This window comes from Capsicum annuum, chromosome 7 (assembly GCF_002878395.1).
Source record: "Capsicum annuum cultivar UCD-10X-F1 chromosome 7, UCD10Xv1.1, whole genome shotgun sequence".
In the NCBI taxonomy this organism is placed as follows: domain Eukaryota; kingdom Viridiplantae; phylum Streptophyta; class Magnoliopsida; order Solanales; family Solanaceae; genus Capsicum; species Capsicum annuum.
The window spans coordinates 25646721-25654364 of NC_061117.1; the positions used below are offsets into that span (position 1 = coordinate 25646721).

The 7644-nt window shown below is 32.9% G+C and overlaps 1 pseudogene; it reads right to left on the minus strand.

Annotated features, from left to right (window-relative positions):
* Positions 1-230: 230 nt before the first annotated feature.
* Positions 231-2811, minus strand: LOC107876395 (annotated as a pseudogene).
* Between the last annotated feature and the right edge of the window lie 4833 nt (positions 2812-7644).

Sequence of the window (7644 nt, forward strand, 5' to 3'; positions counted from 1 at the left end):
ACTTTCCAGGTATACAATCACTTTTTCAATACTTCATTAAGTCCTATCTATGATTACTGAAATACCAACAACATACCCAATGTAATCTCTCAAGTGGGGTATAGGGAGGATAATGTGTATAAAGACCTTATTCCTACAAGGTAGAGAAGTTGTTTTTGATAGACTCTCAACTACATTCAGAGTGCCCATGAGAAGACAAATACACAGTTAAATTCAAGATAGTGCAGAACTCATAAGTAATCAAGAGTTACTATGGCGAATAGATTGCTATAGCCATCTTCCTTAACCCCAGTAAAAGTGTAGTTTCCCTTGTATTCGTTGATATACTCCTCTGCTGGTTTTGTCCTCGCAGCAAATTCATAGTCAACTACAAATGAAACTAAACCTTTTTCCTGCATTCCAAGAAAGAGACCAAAACAATGGAAAGAGCTTTGCTGATCTATGTTGCAATATGCGAATAGGAAAAACCATTGTCCACCCAAATGAAAAGCTTGAGAACATACTCTCCCAGATGGAAATAGATTATCACATTCATCCCGCTTAAGATCTAAGTTGACTATACATTATATTCGTAGAAGTTCAAACTCAACCACTTTAACAGGCCGATACTTGTAAGCACGATCCACAAAACGATGACTCATCAAAGCTAATTCTTCTGAAGCTTGAGTTTGTTGGCGGTGTGGGACCTCAGCTTTATAAAAGAGGGCCTCAACCACAAGCTTGGATGGAAACTCATGTTCAAAGTCATTACATATGAGAACCTTCCGAAGCTTTCGGCAGCTCATGAAAGAAAAATGAATGCAACAACCAAGTCTTGAACTAAGAATTTCTCGGCATTCATCTATTAGGGGATAATGAGCCCTTGTCCACTTCAAGACAAAGTCATATACTGCGTCTTCTGATGCCACCTGGAGATCATCACTAGATAAAGTTGCCTCAATACCAGCAAGAGACAACTTCATGACCTCCTCTTGGAACCTGTCGAGATGAATGAGTTGAATAATAAGAGCCAGATGCTTCAATAGAAGAACTTTTAGTAATGTAATCCATATCAATCCTTCATATAAGATAAAAAGCAACATGTTATACAGTTCATGACATATGACTAATCAAATTGAAATTAATTTGTATTACTTTCACCTGAGGTTATGCATTAAAATCATTATGTAATTAAGTTTATTGACAACTTTCTGATGTTGAAACTTACATGAACATTTTATGCATAGGTATAAATCTATAGTGTGGGTCTTTGTCCTATTTCATCTATATAATTTCTACGTCAGAATCTAATGTTACAACTTTTAGGTTTGTAATATTCACAAAGCTCCCAATAGTTAATCAAATGTTATAGAAAAGGTTCCATCTTGGCCTATAATATTAAAATAGGACTTCGAACCATCCACTGAAATTGGCCAAAATAAAATTCGGTAGCAGAAATATTCCTCAACAGACAGAAAAAATAGGCATACTAAACAATGGCTTTATAGACTTAATTATTATGTTGTGCTACAAGCTACAGCTGTTTGACTAACAAACTAAATAACACAAGAAAAACTGAAAAAGGGTAGGCACAAATGGAACTAACTTGGTAATATCTTTGTATTTTTCAGCTAGAAATTATTTTGTTGCATTTGTCAATTGTTGAACTGCATCAGCCATCAGGACACTAGAAGGAAGCTCCAAATACAGCAATGCCGACTCCGAAGTCATAGGCAAATTACACAATAGCCCGCTGCAATACCTTATGCAAGAAGCAACCTCAAACTTGTCAGCAGCTATGAGTACATCCAGCAATGCAGGGGCTATATTTGTAGTCAATATATTGCTATACATAAAATTCAGGAGCTCCATTAATGCAGCTTCCTATAATCCATGGGAGCAAAAATAAAAATCATTTCTATGTGAGATGTCATTCCAACTTTCAAGCCACTTTAGATAAAACAACAATATTTGATACACAATTTTCAAAATCAACTGTCTAGTTGATCAATATTATAAAACACTTATGACAGAACAAACATTTCAATTCCCTATGATCTGGACATGAGGAATTGGGAAACTGCATTCAGACATGCTAGACTTTGTTCACGTTAATTTCTACTAAAGTTTATTGACCTGCAGTAACTAAATCTTACGCTTGATTGCAGTTAGTCACAATTAACAGATAAGTACCTGTGCAAAATAAATGTGCAGAGATATAATGGAATAAGCAAAAGAGCATGATTTAGAGTGCCCATGAGAAGACAAATGCATAGTTAAATTGCAGATAGTTCAACACTCATAAGTAATCAAGAGTTACTACAGTAAGTTAACAAAATAGGAAAGAGTTAAAACATATATACATTAAAGAACTCATTTGTATAAAGAATGAAAGATAACAAAGGTTAAGATGTGGAGATATCTGATGATCTTGAAGAATATCAATAATACATTATACATAGCTCAGAAACACAGAACTAAAAAAATCACTAACCTATTTTTGAACATTCTAGGAAACTAGTTGTACATGATTTAGAGTACCCATTTGAATCCAATCATAGCATAGATGTTGATACCATAACTTACTGCTTGTACGAATACGTAAGGTATTTCAATGAAAACCTGCAATATAATATAGGAAAGTTTTCATATATTAACTATCGCAACCAGAAATCAAACTTGTATATTCACCTGTCCAAAGGCGTAGGGTATGGCGGAGTACATTCTGGCAGCTCTTTCTCTGTAAAACACTATACGCTCAACGTCTACAACTGGAACTGATGATGCATTTTGTAAGCCAAGGAAAAGAACAACAGCATACATTGATCCCATAACACTGAAAAGATCTTAGCTCTTGCTCCTATAACAAACAAAAATCATTTTAAGTATGAAAGGTTGGCTAATGAGACAATGGGGATAAGCTTCATAGTTGAGAGGAAAATAGCCCGGTGTATTAAATACTATATCAAATAATTGATGACTACCCGAAGTCCGAACATTGTAAAATTTCATGTTTTTGTACTTACACTTTGGTACCGAGATCCCAGAATATTGTCTCGAAGACTAGTGCTTGAACATTATGAATATGAATCTGACTGCAGTGTAAGCAGGATTACGCTAGTACGACCAGTGTTGCTTTTACAGGCAAGCCATACACTGTATCCGAAATGACAGTGAGTATTGAGTTTAGAAATACAGGTCCTTTGAACTAGGGCGACGGATGCTTAATTCATTAATCAAGGCTTTTTTACTCATGTACAGGTTAGAATTCTTGTATAAATTGGTGAAATCAACCCCTAACGTCATTTCTTGAGTTGGGGTGTAACTTTCAACATCCAAGTAGCTAGATTGTAACCCTTATTTATATTAACTACGCCGACATCAACTGCATTCAAGGAAAAATGAACATCAGTATTTGATCATATAATATCAAAAATGGAAAAGGTCATTTTCTTTATGCTGTACAACTTACCTCAAAGTATTTGATTAAATCGCAAGAATGGTGACCTAATGGACCAACGTATATCTCTTGCCCTCCTCATTTCATTAGAAATAGCTGCAAAGTCATTTTGATTTTAGTACTCAATGGACCAACGTATATCTCTCGCTCTCCTCGTTTCATTAGAAATAGCTGCAAAGCCGTTCTATCCATCTCCAGTCTCTAATACCCACAAATACAAACAAACTTGTTTTAACTTTTAACCAAGGAAGTAGCATACAGAAGCACATATTCATTTTAAAATTGCTTTCCTTGCCTCACTAGTGAGCTGATTAAAAGATGACGATGGTGACTATGATTTGACAGAGATTCCATCCTATACTCTTGAATATCAAGTAGCATAGATTGTAGGCATCATAACACTATAAAGTACCACTTGAACTCATTTTATGACAAAAACAAAAGTTAAGCAACAGGCACTCTTAAATGCCTAAAATAGTTAGGGCCTCTACAGATACACTCAACAGCCTTAGAGATCCATTACCAACATTCCTAAGTCTCATCATTTTCTTAATTAACCCAATGTGTAGCCATAGTTTAGTAAAATAAGCCAACATATTAACAATTGATAAGCAACTAGTTAAGTAATAAAAACACGTGAATTGCAGAAAGGCAGATTGATGTACAGGGGTCATAAATCCAACTAGTTAGGATGAAAAAACTCTTAGATTAGTTCTTAGAAAAAAAAACAAAATAAGAAATGAAAAATACCAGGTTAAATGATTCAGAAAGAGATTTCACTGAAGTGTACGCGAGATAAAGAAGAGCACTTTTGTAAAACTCGGCAAACTCCTGGTGAGCTTTATGGTACTGAGATGAAACCCAATAATAGCTTGCATAAATAGAGGATCAATGTCAGTCATACTATCAAGTGTAGTCTTCCCCTCATTTAAAAGTTTTTGGCCCTCTTTTGGATCTCTTTTCTCAAGCTTAAATAGGGCAACTACATCTTAATATAAAGAATCGGCTCCTCTATCTCGGTCTCTTTAGTATTATGAAGTTTTTCTATCACTCCTTCAAGTAAACCTATAGTGCTTCTTTCTCGGATTATTGCTAAGAGAGTGAATATTGACGACAACAAATAAAAAATAGATACGAAATTGAAAGGCATGAAAGAATTATTCGCTCACATGGGTCCTACTTGTTCCTACAAATTTGAATGGATGGTATAAGAAATTAATTGAAAGTGATTTTTCAGAAATAATTGAAATTAGAACGAAGAAACTTACCAATTGAAGCCTTAATTTCTTTTGTGGAAGCCAAGTCATTCAAAGCTCTAACTGGCACGCGGATGGAATTCTGAAGGAGAAACAAAAGAGAAAACCTAAACTAAATGAAGGTAAGGAAGGGAAATTGAGTAAAAAGGGAAAAAATGAGGAAAATTTTTCCCGCTTCTACTTTTGCTAAAATTTGAGAGAGGCTAGTTATTTTATTTTTATTAGTCAAAAATAACCAAAATTGTGAGAAATTTAAATATTTTAGCAACAATCAAAATTACTTTTAGCAACAATAAAAATATATTATTGCAAGAATATTTATATTTTAAATTATTTTATTAATCTATGATATTTGGCAACAAGATTAAAAGATTTGGCAACAACAAAAAATTAGTTGTTAAAAGTTTCATTCTATGCCAACAATTAAATTAAGTTGTTGTCAATTATTAAATTTGGCAACAATATTTTTCTTGTTGGCAAAAAGTTGTTGTCGATTCTATAATTTTTTATAGTGAAGAGGATGATGACGACGACGGTGATGATGATGGAACCCATTTCTAATATGAATAACTTCATGAATTCTTCAGAATTCAATCAATGAACAACCAAGTTGGGACTTGCTTCTATTATAAAAGTGCATACTGAATATAGATAACTAGAACACAAGGAAAGGGGTTCATAGAAAAGATCCCAATTGACTACACAAATTGCAGGCGGAGATGTTTCCATGCATATTACAATTTCTATGCGGTTGATGTACAAGCAAATGTCGATAATCTTTATATATACAGTTCATGGCATAGAAACAAGAGCCCTTTTAGTGGCTTGTTTTTATCATCATCTCATGCTGGATCAATTCGTCAATTCCTTTGCCAAATACTTGTCTGTCAACTCCACCTAGGCATATATTTTACTTTTCTAGACCGAATTAGCAAAAAGTTGAGGCTGAGTTTGGAGTGCCAAACCAAGTCCTTCTATCACGCATAGTTCATTCTTAGTTGGATTGAAGGATGTTTGCATCTCACGTGAGGTATATCTATAAAAAGAAATAGATTTACTTCTTTTTTCACCTCCCGCTTCAAGAAATAGATTCGGCCAGTTCAGTTGGCGACAGAGATGTAGTAGAAACCTCAAGTTTGATTTATGAGGTCGTAAAGTAATAGATTCCATCATTAAATTATTTTTGGAATCCTTTTCTTTATTGTTGCATATATTCTTCTTGAAGTATTCACATAATGATGTCTTAATTTGTTTTTTTGTTAGTATAATTATGACTACGCGGTTTGATTGAGTTTAATATTCTATTATGTGTAGTCAAACTAATTTCCACTTCTATTATTCTTTTGGGTGCATATTTAGCATACTGTGAAAAAACAATAACAGTTAAATATTTTTTCTTCACGCAAGTTTTTTGTACTTTTTTTTCACCTTTTTATTGAGCTAATTTTTGAAGTGATTGTTCTATTTTTTTGGAATTTAATATTTTTAAATTGAAGGTGTTTATTGATTTGTCTTATTTAATTATGTTATCTTGTAGAATACAATTTTAAGTTATAGAGAATGAAGGTTCTTGCTTTATTGATGTGGATGTATTGTGGTAATAAATGTGTTATCTTGTAGTATACAATTTTAAGTTATGGAGGATGAAGATTCTTTCTTTATTGATGTCGATGTATTGTGGTAATAGTTATGAAGGTTTTTGCTTATTTGATATAGATAATCTTTAGTGTAAGACGTTCGTAACGCTAATCAATTTGTTTCATCTGAAAAATTTTATGGTCCTGCTTCAAGCCGTATAACTTTTGGTACGTAGAGTTATTGTTTTTATTTTCTTTTTTGGATGAAGACGATGTGGACGAGCTTCTGCGCACCTCAGCTATTTCATTGACACATTGGGTAACTTTTCACATTAGGAATTAGCAACCTATAATCACATGAGTTTTCTACCTTGTGTCTACTACATCACATCCTTGCATTAGAGTTTTTTAGTTCTTTTACTTATCTTAGTAAATACGCGTATTGTACTTTCTACGTATTTTGTTATGCTGAACCGTTAATCAAACATGAGGTGCTAATTTTGGGTTTTTAAAGTCTTCTGGAAAATGTCTCTCTCTTTTTTCTTTTGTCTGTGGGGAAAGGAGGGGGAGGATGTCCTTAAAATGTTTCTAGAAAATAATTTATCGACGATTATTTTTGGAAAACAATTGCATCTGAGAAAAATTGATAACAATATAATATGAGTTTTTGGTGGAAATGATCCTTTATGATCACTTTCCAATCCATATACTATTCTATCTATATCTAACTATATATATTATTTTCTATTTTAAAAGTGTGAAGGATCTCAGAAATACCGTTTGAACTTTTTGTCGTCATTAAAAGACTTTGTAATAGCTAAAATAGTATTTTCACTATTTTTTAAATTTATTATTTAATTAAATTAAGGACTTTTAAAATATATGAAAATAAATTAAGTATTCCTAAAATAAGTCATATATATATATATATATATATATATATATATATATATATATATATAAGGTAGAACTGTGAAACTGAAGAATATACTACTTACAATTTTAATCAAAGTCCTACATATAAGGCAGAAATGTGTGTTTATTTAGGACTACCAATTATCATTTATTATTATACAAAACAAAACAGGTGTTACTTGAGAAAATTGAAGAATAGGTGTCTTTTAAGTCTTGAATAAAGGATTGGTGACATTGACCAACGGATAGGGTCAAACATTATTAGGAAACTTGATCAAGTTAATTGTGGACTTGATTAATATTTTCAAAACTTTCTAATCTTTTCAAAAATACAAATTAACCCAACCCACACCCTCTTCAATCCAAATCAACCACTCTCTCTCGACAGCTTCTCTCAACTCTCTCCCAACCAACAGTTCTGCAAAATTTCTCCCTTCAACCTCCGATGACAAATAGT